Raw genomic sequence first — 13,889 nt, forward strand, 5'->3', positions numbered from 1 at the left:
CACGTCCAGCCGCTGTCGGGGGCGGGGGGTGAGGGAGGAGGGGAAAGCTGACGACGGGGGGGGCGGGGCTATCGCGGGAAGGGGGGGCAGAGGGGGAGGGGAGTGGACGCCCGGGGGGGCGGGGCTGCCCCGGGGGCAGAGGGAAGGCGCTTCCGGCGGGCTCCCGCCTGCGGGCGCGGGTCGTGCTCTAGGGCTCCGGGCCCCGTGCCCCTTCCAGGCCTGACCGGGGCTCGAACGGACTGAAACTCTGCTCGAGTGTAGCTTCGGAGGCAGTTCTGGAACCGCGGTCGAATCGCGTTAGGAAATTCGGACTCCGCTGTGGTTTAGCGGCTCGCCCCCTGGGCTGCGTGTGTCCGTCGTAACCTTGGGTTTCGTGTTACTGGTTGACGAGCGAGCTTCGGGCGCTCCCGGCCCCCCCCCCCCCCGTCACGTTCACGGGGACGAGAGGGGTCGTCCCGCCGGGCGGGCCGGCCGCCGGGCGTTAGCGGGCAGTGCGAAGTCGGGGCTGCGGGCCTGGAGAGCCGCTTGACCAAGATCTCGTCTGTGCCCTCCGAGAGTTCGGAGCCTCCAGCCGGGGTTAGTCGTGAGGATACGGGCGGATGTGCCCCAAGACGGGCGAATGTGCCCCAAGACCTGGTCAGATGTGCCCCCAAGACAGTCGGATGTGCCCCCAAATCTGGTCAGATGTGCCCCAAGATGGGCGGATGTGCCCCAAGACCTGGTCAGATGTGCCCCAAGACCTGCGATGTGGCCCCAGGACCAGGTCGAATGTGCCCCCAGGACCTGGTCAGATGCGCCCCCAAGACGGACGGATGTGGCCCCAAGACCAGGTCGGATGTGCCCCAAGACCTGGTCGGATGTGCCCCAGGACGGGCGTGCTGCCGGCATACTGCAGCAGGTTTACGCCAGGCAAGACCTCGCGAGGCCCCTCAGTTTCCAGCAGCAGAAGCGTGGTTAGCCTTGTGTTCTGAACGCACGGAAGAAGAGAGGTGTTCGAGACATGGTTCCAGTAGGAGAAGGTTTTTAATTAAAGCCTTAAGTGATTCCAAGAAGGACATACCTTGTTAAAGAACGTTCTCTTGGCAAATCTGCTGCTTTAGAAGCAGACCCTTTTATGCAGCTGTGAGTCTCAGGGATTTGGGTTATATGTTTATTTTTTTTAATTTTAATTTTTATATTAGAGCGTGTGGGGGAGTTGGGCGGAGGGAGAGAGCGACACAGTCCCGAGCAGGCTCAATCCCTGAGGTCACAGCCTGAGCCAAAATCAAGAGTCCCACACTCAACTGACGCCCCCCGCCCCCCGCCACGGCCCTATGTTTTTATGTTTTAAACAAGCATATGAGTGACTGCTTAGTGACAGGGACTGGGCATACGACGGTGAGGAAAATAGCAGTCAGGAAGCTCACAGGGTGACGGAGAGACATGTAATAAAGTAGTAACCACAGGGGCGCCTGGGGGGCTCAGTCGGTTAAGCATCCGACTTCAGCTTCGGTCATGATCTCATGGTTCGTGGGTTCGAGCCCCGCGTTGGGCTCTGTGCCGACAGCGCAGAGCCTGGAGCCTGCTTCGGAATCTGTGTCTCCCGCTCTGTCTGCCCCTCTCCCGCCCACACTGTCTCTCTCTCAAAAATAAGCGTAAGAAAAAAAAGTAGTGACCACACACATCAAACCAGTTTTTAATTAAGCGTATTTAACGCAGGGACCCTAAGATGTCAGTGTAATAATTAGCCCCATTATTTTGGTTTCCACCGTACCGCAAAGCAGCACAAGGCCTCGTACCCAGAACAACCGATTTCGGATCTTCACAGGTCTGCGGCCTGGCCCGGGTTCAGCTGCGTGCACCCTCCGCGGTTCTCCCCAGTGGTCCCCCGGCGGCTTGCATTCAGCCGGCATGTCAGCTGGAGCCTGCCCGTGTGCTCTCGGGGCTTTTCCCCCTCCGTGCGGTCTCTCCACGCGCTCACTCAGAGGGGTGACCGGCTGCTTACGTGGCCGCTCAAGGTTCCCAGGAGTACAACCCATTTTGCAGGCAAGGACACCCAAAGAGAAGAAGGTTGAGTCATTTGTCCAAGGCGGAGCTAAGATGTGAAACAAGGCTAGCTCCAGAGGCCAGACTGTACTCTTGTGCCGTAACACGCATACAGACCCTGACAGACCTAATACAGCAGCGGTTCAGGGAGCCATGAGAGTAACAGGGACAACGGTGTTTGGCGCCAGGGTTCAGTGGGTGGGAAGGGATCAAGGAAAGGGCATTGAGCCTGAAAACCTGGTTTCTAAATGGTCTGGGGACTGAGAGCTTTCAGAGCTTAGGGGATTGAGCAAAGGCCCTGTGGTGGTGGAAAGCCCTGCTTGTCAGAGAAACTAAATGGTGCCTGGTAAGGCCAAGAACAAGGGTTAGGGAAAGCGGAGGGAGTCCCTCAAGGCTTGGATGTGCCCTGTGAGGGTTTTTGGTTTGGTTTTTTAAATTTATTTATTTTGAGAGAGAGAGAGAGAGAGAGAGAGAGAGGGCGGGAGGGAGGGAGAGAGAAAGGAAAGAGCATGCCCATTTGCTTTTATGCACGGGGGGATGGGCAGGGAGAGAGGCATAAAGAATTCCGGGCCGGCTCTTCTGACAGTGCTGAGCCCAACACCAGACTCCGTCCCAGGAACCATAAGATCATGACCTGAGCCGAAATCAAGAGTAGGACGCTTAACTCACTGAGCCACCCAGGGACCCCTGTTTTTGTTTTTAAGATTTTATTTTACTTTGTTTTTTTAATCTTTATTCATTCTTGAGAGAAGGAGAGTGCAAGTGGGGGGGTGGGAGGCAGAGGGAGATGATCTTAGATGTACCCCTAAGATGTTATTTTTCAGTAATTTCTGTATTCAACATGGACCTTGAACTCACAACCCTGAGATGAAGAATCCACTCTACTGGGGCACCTGGGTGGCTCAGTCAGTTAAGCACCAGACTTCGGCTCAGGTCATGACCTCATGGTTCATGGGTTCGAGCCCTGCATCGGCTGTGTGCTGACAGCTTGGAGCGTGCAGCCTGCTTCAGATTCTGTGTCTCCCTCTCTCTCTGCCCCTTCTTGGCTCGCTCGCTCTCTCCCTCAAAAATAAATATGCAATGGGGCGCCTGGGTGGCTCAGTCGGTTAAGCGTCCGACTTCAGCCAGGTCACGATCTCGCGGTCCGTGAGTTCGAGCCCCGCATCAGGCTCTGGGCTGATGGCTCGGAGCCTGGAGCCTGTTTCCGATTCTGTGTCTCCCTCTCTCTCTGCCCCTCCCCCATTCATGCTGTGTCTCTCTCTGTCCCAAAAATAAATAAAAACGTTGAAAAAAAAATTTTTTTAATAAATAAATAAATAAATAAATAAACATTAAAAAAAGTCTGAGCCAGCCATGTGCCGCAAGTGTTTTCTGTTTTTGTTTTCTCATTTATTATTTTTTTTTTAATTTTTTTTTTCAATGTTTATTTATTTTTGGGACAGAGAGAGACAGAGCATGAACGGGGGAGGGGCAGAGAGAGAGGGAGACAGAATCAGAAACAGGCTCCAGGCTCTGAGCCATCAGCCCAGAGCCTGACGCGGGGCTCGAACTCCCGGACCGCGAGATCGTGACCTGGCTGAAGTCGGACGCTTAACCGACTGCGCCACCCAGGCGCCCCATCATTTATTATTTTAAAATAATTATACATCCACGGAAATTTGCAGAATTAGTCCAGAGAGGTCCCTGGTACCTTTCTCCCTGCTTCCCCCAATGGTTATATTTTGTGTATCTATAACGTAATATCAAAACCAGAACATTGATGTCACATAGCGGTGTGTTGAAGTCTGAGTCGGATGATGCATAGAGTTAACTACTCAGCACCCAGTCAACATACAGGGCAGACCCCCCCCCCCCGCCGCCCACTGCCACCCCTCACCCCTGGGTACCACAAATCTGCTGCCCATCTCTGTAATTCCCTGAGAATGCTCTGTGGATGCAACCATACAGCACCACCTTTTGGAGATCTGGTGATCCCACTCAGCACAATACTCCAGAGATGCCTTCAAATTCTCACATGGATCAGGGGTTCTTTCTTTTTGCCTGAGTCGTGTTCCATGCTGTGCACGTAGCGGACGATCTCCCTATTTTAAAGCCCCTAATCTCAATCCCCTATATGCATGGTTTCCAAAGATGAAAGTGTGACCATCTTTGGGGCCCGTCTGTCCCATGCCGGGGACCAAGGAGGCGCGGAGGGCGTGACCGAAACACTGGACGTACCGTGCCTGCCCTACACTCCACGGGCCCAAACGTACCCACGCGGCTACATGCTGCTGCAGACAGGCTGGGAGAGTTGTCTTTACTCTAGGAGTCACTTGCGCAGTCATAAGTGAGGCTCCCCTACTTGGAGGAGAAGGGACATCGGGGGACAACTAGCAAACCTTGCCAGCAGGACCTGTCCACACCTTACCCCGTGGGTGGTTGAGAGGGCCCTGGCCTGTGAGTGTTTTACGTGGTGCCTGGCACCCCACACCTAGGGTCCTGGTGAGCACAGAAGGGTTAATTTCAAGGAGGCAGGTGCCGTGGGGTGGACAGAAGACCTAAGTATTTGGGTCATGTTCCTGGGGCACGTCGCCTGTGTCTCCGTTTACCCATTGTGAGTAGGGGAGACCGCATTATCTCCCCTAATATCCACTGCCTTTCCCTGTAGTCACAGTGGTAGGGAAGGGGGGCTTTGTCTGTTCCCCACGCAGCCTGGGGGAGAAGCAGGGACCTTCCTTCCAGTGTCTGTGGTGCATGGAGCCTCGGCTGGGGTGCAGAAGAAATGATGATCGGGTGACCGAGTAAGCAGGTGATTCAGTGGGCAGGTGCCTCCCTGCGGGGCTGCCCCGTGGACCGGGCCAGGAAGCCCTCCGTAGACCAGAGCAGAGTCTCTGTTACTCAGGACGCTTACCCCCATAGCATGGAAAATCGGGGGAAGGCGGGTGCCGTGATTCTGGGGCACTGAGAATAAACCCCGAAGGCAAGGGCACCCGCACGTCCTACGTCTCTCTTGCTGAGACCTCAGGCGGCACCAGCACGTCTCCAGCTCTTCTCCTGCCTGCCTCCTGTGGGCCATTCCCGGCCCCATCTCTCACCTGCGCTGTGTGTTTGATGATGTGGCAGGCAGAGTGCTAAGATGGTCCCCGTGGCTCACGACCTCGTGGAATCCCCGTGCGAGTAGAACCTGCGATGTGACGGCTGTCGTGTCCGTGACAGTGTGACATATGGCGAAGGTGAAAGGGTTTTCCGGATGGAGTGAAGATTCCTGCTCAGGTGACCTTCCGTTCATCCAAAAGGAAATTATTCTGGGTGGGCCTGAGCTAATCAGGGGAGCCCTTTAGAAGAGGCACTGGGGTCCTCGTGAGGTCACAGACTCTCCTCTGGCCTTGGGGAAGCAGGCCGTCACCAGGGATGCGGCTGCCAGCAAGGGAATTCTGTCATCAGCCTTGTGAGCCTGGAAGGGGACCCTGCCTCAGAGGCCGCACAGGCCCAGCCCGCGCCAGGTTCGCCACCGTGGCCATCGGAGCAGGGTGCCGGGCCACGTGTTCCCTCACTCTGGACCCACAGAGGCGTTCGGAAGAGCGTTGCTTTCAGCCTCTCAGTTCGCGATAACTTGCCACGTGGTGGTAGGAGACAAGTACGTGCGTGGCGTTCCTCTGTCCGCTGTGGTTCCCGCGTTCCCCGACTTGCCTTCCTCGTGGTCCCCCCGCCACCTTGCCCCCCAGAGGCCCGGCTCAAGTTCCAGCTCCTTCGTGAGACCCTCCCTCGGGACCCACGGCCGGTCTGCGCCTAAAGCGCGGCGGCCCCCGCCGCAGTCTCCGTGTGTCCTGTGCCCGGGGCACGTGGCGACCGGCGCTTCCTGCCCCACGTAGCGCGGAGACGGCCGCGGCACGTACGCTGGCGGATGAAAGGCGAGCAAGGCATGGCGACCGCGCGTGTGTCCCCTCGCCCCTTTCCGTCCGCCCCAGGAGCCCGTTCTCCTCCTGAGGCTGGCTGCCCCCTCGGCCGGGCCCGAGAGCGAGGAGGACGGCGGTGCAGCCGAGCCCCGCCGACTGTAGTGGGGGACTGGCGTGGGAGCCCCTTTGGCTGCCGGAGCAGAGCATTGTAACCCAGTGTCTTGAAACCAGAGACGCTTACGGTCTCGTGCTTCCGGAGAAGTCTGAGATCTCGGTGTCAGCAGGATGGGTTCCTTCTGGGGCTCTGAGGCAGCATCTGTCCCACATCTGCCTCCCGGCTTCTGGGGGCCCCGGCGGTCCTTGGTTTGTGGACGCGTCCCTCCTCTCTCTGCCTGTGTCTTCGCACGGGCTCCTTCCCTGCTGTGTGTCCCTGCTCCTTATAAGGGCACCAGTCATTGGATGTAGGGCCCACCCCGATCCGTTACAATCTCATCTTCACCGTTGGCAAAGACCGAACTTCCGTCACATTCTGAGGTTCCTGGTGGATGTGAAAATGGGGGGAAGCCCGTTTAACCCAGTCCTTGTAGTGCATGGGAGCAAATGAACCTTTGTTGTTCACGGACGCTGAGCTGCAGGGGGTTTGTTACGGCGGCCATTACGGGGCATAGCGTCGCTGATTGTCACCGTAACGTAATTTTTTGTCTACATACTTGTCTTCCCCAGACACTGACCTCCCGCCAACGGGAGATGGCGTGTTATTCACGACTGTATTGCACAGGATGGGGAAAAATTAGTTTTACCAGCGGGCACCAGAACATACTTTAGACACACGAGTGGGCTTCTTTAGGGAAATACCTTAACTGGTCCCGGGGAACGGTCGGGAGGCCCTTAGGATGGGAGGCGAATGGGCTCACGGAGAAGCCACTAAGGTCCTCAGCGTGAGGGAACGGCCGCTGTTCTGGAGGAGAGGGCGAGGCGCCGTGAGGGCAGGGGCCCACCAGAGGTCTCGGGACGCGGACATGGCTGGGAAACAAAGGCAGAGCAGATGGACGCCATGGCAACTGCCAACATCCCTTTCGGGGGCCCCTGTGCCTTATACCAGCAGTTGGCCGGACCCTCCCTGAGCTGGTCCTGCTCCGCTCAAGCAGAGGGCAAGCCTGCCAGCCAGCCGCCGTCGGCGTGCGGCCACGTCCGTCGGAGAGGTGAATGTTGACGCGCGCAAGGAGCCGGAGGAGACCCAAGCTACGGTTTAGACCAACAAAACCCTAACGTGCCTTCACGCTCCTCGGAGAACCAAGGCCCAGAGACTTGACCCGGCCGCACGTTGCGCTGACGCAGGCCGGTCGGTGGGTGCAGGGCAGTCCTGGGGGAGGGGGTGGATGGGACTCTGTCACGTTCCTGAGCTTTGCTTACCTTGGGCCTGCCTTACTTCTGTTTTTTTGAAAAAGGTGACCAAAAAGTAAAAAATATATATATATTAACGTTTACTTATTTGGAGGGAGAGAGAGAGAGAGAGAGAGAGAGAGAGAGAGAGAGAGAAAGAGAGTGAACCAGCCAGGGAGGGGCAGGGGGGCCGGGAGAATCCCAAACAGGTTCCATGCTGTCAGCACAGAGCCCAACTCAGGGCTCTACTCCATGAACCTGAGATCATGACCTGAGCCAAAATCAAGAGTCAGATGCTTGACCAACTGAGCCACCCAGGCGCCCCAAAAAGTAAAATGCCAGTAAAACCTTGGTTTGCAGTCATGATTCCTTCCAGGGACATGCTTATCGTCAAAAGCACTTGCATATCAAAGCGAGTTTCAAGAACTATTGGCTCCGTTGTGATCATGTGATGTTCAAGGCCACGTATTACTCGTATTGCAAGACATCGCTCGTTTATGAAGTTAAAGTTTGTTAGAAACGTTCCCTTGTCATGCGGAACGCTTGCAGAACAAGTTACTCGCAATCCAAGGTTCTGCTGTATTTGAAGATCGTCTGCATCATGCTAGCCCTTCCCTGCTCGGGACCGGCTCCCGCTGGCCCCGGTGGGGCGTGTGGGGCGTGTAGCCCTGCTAACTAACCGTGTGTGCCACACCTCGTTGACCTCCCTTCCCAGCACGCTGCCCCACCGTCAGCTCCTGGGGGCCCAGGCTCCCGACTTGGCCTTCAGGGCTTATCGGTGGCTTTGCTGACGGGCAGGAAGAAGGTGTACCCCCTCTTCAGCGCTGCCATTGGGGCCTCCATGGGCATCGTGCGGAGTTGAGCAGCGTCCCTAGCCCCCGCCCGCTCGATGTCGGGACCACCCCAGTCGCGTCAACCACAGATGTCCTCAGACATTGCCCGGTGTTCCCTGGAGGCAGGATCACTCTGGATGAGGCCTGTGGCCATAGACTAATTGCATTCCTGCCATCTTCCTAGAGGTAGCCTCAAATTGTCCAGCTTGCTCCCTCGGTGTCCTCAGGACAAGCCTGGCCCCTGCACCCAGTGCGGGCTCACTGCCTGGCGCGTGACAAAACCAACGAAAAGACAGCCCTTCAGACAGCCTTCTTCTCGAGAACATCCGCCTGTTCATCAGGGCTTCTCTTTGGGCGCAGGCCACCGCGGGAGGGGAGCAGAGCCCCATCTTTCTCTCTCCGCCGTCTCCTGGCATTCGGAAGCTGATTTTGGTGAACAGAGCTTAGTTGATCTTTCCCCCCAAACATGGCTTTCTGAGAACCAAAACCTGTCCGCCTCAGGACCCTGCTGTTTACGTGCATTACGTGCATTTAGCACGTATGAGGTTAGTTCTCACAGGGGTCGTGACATGGTGTCATCCACAGGGACTGTCCTTTGGGATGCGCACGGGCTTAGCACATGGAGAGGAAATACTAACGGGACAGCTTGAGGCCCTCGGCCTGGGTTTCTGCACAGGATGTAGATCGTAGCCGTATTACTTTTCTAGGACCGTGGTGACAAAACATCTCAAGCAGAGATTGAGCATCTCCCAGTCAGGGAAGCCAAAAACCCAAACGGAAGGTGTGGCAGGGCCATGCTCCTCCTGGAGGCCCCTAGGGAGGAACCTTCCTGCCTCTTCCAGCCGCTCAGTGGCTCCGGTGTCCCGTGGTGTCTCTTGGCTTATAGGTGCTGTCTTTTCTCTGTGTCCGTGTCCACGTTCCCTTCATCTGACAAGCACACCACTCAGTGCATTTAGGTCTCTCACCCACTGTGACCTCCTCTTAACTAATCTCATCTTGGGGTGCCTGCGTGGCTCAGTCGGTTGAGCTCTTGGTTTCAGCCCCACTCTTGGTTTCTGCTCGGGTCATGGCCTTGTGGTTCATGGGTTTGAGCCCCGAATCAGGCTCTGCGCTGACACTGTGGGGCCTGCTTGGGATTCTCTCTCTGCCTCTCTCTCTCTCTCTCTCTCTCAAAACAAATAAATAAGGGGCGCCTGGGTGGCTCAGTCGTTTGAGCGTCCGACTTCGGCTCAGGTCATGATCTCGCGGTCTGTGAGTTCGAGCCCCGCGTCGGGCTCTGTGCTGACAGCTCGGGGACTGGAGCCCGCTTCGGATTCTGTGTCTCCCTCTCTCTCGGCCCCTCCCCCGCTCATGCTCTGTCTCTCTCTCTGTCGAAAATAAACATTAAATTTTTTTTTTCAAAATAAATAAACATTAAACATTTTTAAAAAGAAAACTAATTACATCTGCAAAGACCTTCTTTCCAAATAAGGCCCCATTCATGGGTTCCTGAGGGTTAGGACTTCAACGTGACTTTTGGGAGACATGTTCAACCCATAAAAACGTCACAGTGACCAAGTTCCTCACCATACCTCTTTTGGTCAGCATTGCCAGGTAAAATAGGGGATTACATCGCTAGGTACACGTTACATGCAAATTATACATGGTACACGTGAGTTGCGGTATTGACATACAGCTACCGATTTAGTCTGAGTCGTCTTTATTGCATCCTAAAAAAATACTTGTTACATATGTAAGTTTCATAGGTAACTGGGTGTTCTGTATTTTTATTTGGTAAATCTGGCAACCCTATTTATTAATTGGACTTGTGTAGACTTTTCTCCAAAGGGGCAAATGGAGCCTCTAGGAACGTTGCGTGGATTTGACTATTTCCGTGAGAACCTTTGGTGGCGTCAGTTGTTTTGGCTCATTTAACAGGGAGCTTTCAACAGGTGCGCGTGTGTCACGCAAGCCTCCAGAAACTGAGGAAAATTGGTTATGAGATAGATACGGATATATACGTGTGTGTGTATATATATGTATATGTATATATTTTTTTATTTTAGAGGGAGAGAGTGTGTGCACAGGAGTGGGGGAGAGGGGCAGAGGTGGAGAGAGAGAGAGAGAGAGAGAGAGAGAGAGAATCTCAAGCAGGCTTCATGCTCAGTGCCAAGCATGACACAGGGCTTGATCCCACGATCCTGGGATCATGAATGACCTCAGCCGAAATCAGGAGTCAGGCGTTCAACCAACTGAGCCACCTAGGCGCCCCTGAGATACATGTGTATATATATCTTATTTTATTTATTTATTTTCTTTATTTTGCCGGGGGAGGGATTTATTTTGCACACACGTAAGGAATAGTAAAGATACACATTTGTAAACACTAAAACATTCTTTATGAATGTTACTATATTCCTACACTGAATTTGCACCAAGAAATTTAAATTATCTCAATTTCTCATTTATTCCAGGTCCTCCCTTTCATCAAGTCTTTTTTTTTTTAATTTACATCCAAATTAGTTAGCATATAGTGCAACAATTATTTCAAGAGTAGATTCCTTGGTGCCCCTTACCCATTTAGCCCATGCCTCCATTTAGCCCATCCCCCCTCCCACAACCCCTCCAGGAACCCTCAGTTTGTTCTCCATATTTATGAGTCTCTTCTGTTTTGTCCCGCTCCCTGTTTTTATATTATTTTTGTTTCCCTTCCCTTATGTTCATCTGTTTTTCTCTTAAAGTCCTCATATGAGTGAATTCGTGATTTTTGTCTTTCTCTGAGTAATTTCGCTTAGCATAATATCCTCCAGTTCCATCCACGTAGTTGCAAATGGCAAGACTTCATTCTTTTTGATTGCCGAGTAATACTCCATTGTGTGCGTGTGTGTGTGTGTGTGTGTGTGTGTGTGTGTGTACACCACATCTTCTTGATCCATTCGTCCATCAATGGACACTTGGGCTCTTTCCATACTTTGGCTATTGTCGATAGCGCTGCTATAAACGTTGGAGTGCATGTGTCCCTTTGAAACAGCACACCTGTATCCCTTGGATAAATGCCTAGTAGTGCAATTGCTGGGTCGTAGGGTAGTTCTATTTTTAATTTTTTGAGGAACCTCCATACTGTTTTCCAGAGTGGCTGCACCAGCTTGCATTCCCATATATGTATACTTTAATGTTCATTTTTGAGAGAGAGAGAGCATGAGTGGGCAAGGGGCAGAGAGAGAGAGGGGGAGACACAGAATCTGAAGCAGGCTCCAGGCTCTGAGCTCTGAGCCAGGTGCCCCAGCTGCCCGTTTTTTTTTTTTTTTAATCAAACACTTAAAACTAACTTTATTGCAATTTATTGCAATTTATTGCACTTAACAAATGTTAAGTGGGTTTATGCTGATAAAATTCACATATAATACAACTTACCCACTTAAAGCGTTCAATTCAGTGGTATTATTCGCTATGTTGTGTAACCACTACCTCTGTCTAGTTCTAGAACATTCCATCACCCCCAAAAGAGTCCCTGTCTCCATTAGCATCCATCACCACCCCTTCCCCAGCCCCCAGCACCCACAGGCCCCCTTCCTGTCTGTGGATGAGTCTGTTCCGGACATTTTGCTCACGTGGAATCGCACACCCTGTGGCCTCTCGCGTCTGGTCCCCTCCCTGAGTGTGTCCAGGGGCCATCTACAGGACGTCTATTAGCGCTCCATTGCTTTCCGTGGCTGAGCAGTGATCTCGGGGGTGGTGTGGTCAACTAACTCGGCCGCGAGAAGATGCCCGCGTCCTAATTCCTGGAGCCTGTGAAATGTGTAGCAGAAGAGGAATAGTTGAGATGCGATTAAGGATTCGGATGGGACCTGTGCTTTTGGCCCAGTGAGAATGACAGGGGACTTCTGACCTCTAGAACTGAGAGAATGGATTTATGTTTTTACCGCCCAGCGTGCGTGTGGTTAACTCGTTTCGGCGGCTGTTAGGAGGTTGCAAAGGTGGGCCCTAACCCGACATGGCTGGCGCCCTTATAAGAGGAGGACGTTGGGACGCAGGGGAGGCCACGTGAGGACGCGGGCAGAAGATGGCTGTCTACACGCCAAGGGGAGAGGCCTCGGGAGAAACCGTCGAGGCCGCTTTGAGGCAAACAGGCTTGAGCAACGGGACGCACAAAGGGCCGCCGGACCACCCGGCTGAATCCTGACAGGCCCTTCCGGGGGCTCACCCCGAAAATCCATAGGTCCTCACCGACCAGTGGACTACCTACGGCCAGGCAGCTACCACAAAGGGGAGAAATGGATGCAGTGCCACCCCTCCTTTCCTTCCCGCTTTAAAATCGCCCGCACCCGCCGCCTCTCCTCTGCTGCCCTGCCCTCTCCCAGTTCGCTTCCGTTCTGTCTCCTCCATTCTGCCCCAGGGGACCCTTTCACCGCCTGCGCCCCCCAGCTAGCACATTTGGGGGCCCCCGTCCGATCGAGAGACACCCTTGACAACACAGAAACCCTTGACACCTTAGACAACGCAGAAACCGGCCCCGCCAACACCTCGGTCTCAGACTCCTGGTCTCCAGAGCTGGGAGAGAATGAACACCTAAGTCCCCATCTGTGGTATTTTCTTACGGCTGGCCGGGCAGACCGATAGAGTCGCGGCCTCGGGTGACCGACACCGGCGCGCTCGTGTGCCCCGGCCACCGCAGGGACCCCCGCGCCGGGAGCCGGGCCTGGGATTTACCCTCCGCTGGCCCTGGCTGCTGGCTGAGCTCAGGCGTGGGGGCAGAGGCGCAGCTGCTGTGGAAAATAGTACGGCAGCTCCTCAAAAAGCTAAAAATAGGATGGCCATACGACCCAGCAGCCCCACTCCGGGCATCTACCCAGAAACGCGGAAAGCGCTGAAATATGGACGAGACATCTGCACACCCATGTCCACAGCAGCACTATCTACGGGAGACAAGAGTTGAAATCAACCCAGGTGTCCGTCGCCAAAGGAAAGGTGAACACGATGTGTCCGTCCGCACACTGGAATGTAACCCAGCCTCGGGGAGGAAGGACGTCCTGCCACCTGCCACCGCGCGGAGGGACCCGGAGGCCACCGTGCGCAGTGACAGGAGCCAGACACAGAAGGACACGTCCCGCGCGACCCCACGCACAGGGGGTCCCCAGAGGAGTCCCGTCCGCAGAGCCAGAGAATAGATGGCGGGAGCCGGGGCCGGGGCAGGGGTGGAGAGTCCGTGCTTCATGGGGGCAGGGTCAGTCTGGGGAGATGGAAAGTTCTGGAGACGGGTGGTGGGGGCGGCCGGAGGACACTGTGAGTGTGCCTGGTGCCGCTGAGCTGTGAGCTCAGACATGGTGAGGATGAGGATGTTGTGTGCATTGTACGACATTAAGAAACAATTTTAAGTCCGTGCCTCGAGTCCAGCATTTCCCATGCCATCCGGGATGTTTCCTGGCGTGTCCAGCGGTGGGGTCAGAGGGTGACAGACACCCTGTCAGGAACGTGACCCCTCTGCCGCCCCCTTCAGTTGTTCTCCAGTGGCTTCATCCTCCACACCACGGCGACACCTGCGTTCCCAGACCGGGATGGGGGGAGTCTCTTCAACAAAGAGTCAAGGATTAGGCCCCGTTGAGTTCCCATCCTGTCTGCCTTTGATTTTTTTAAAAAAGCCTTTCATTTCAACTATTAGGCATTTCAGGGCACGCTGCACAGTGTCATCTGCATTTCAAACAAGCGCCTCTGGGGAGATTTGTTTCCTTCCTCCTTTCTGTTTCCTCCTTCTTCCCCCAGACGTGTAATCTACGGCTGCTTTTATTTGTTTTCT

Source organism: Lynx rufus, unplaced genomic scaffold (assembly GCF_022079265.1).
Source record: "Lynx rufus isolate CCGP_SWC_20201006 ecotype Redwood Valley unplaced genomic scaffold, mLynRuf1.p SCAF_53, whole genome shotgun sequence".
NCBI classification, from domain to species: Eukaryota; Metazoa; Chordata; class Mammalia; order Carnivora; family Felidae; genus Lynx; species Lynx rufus.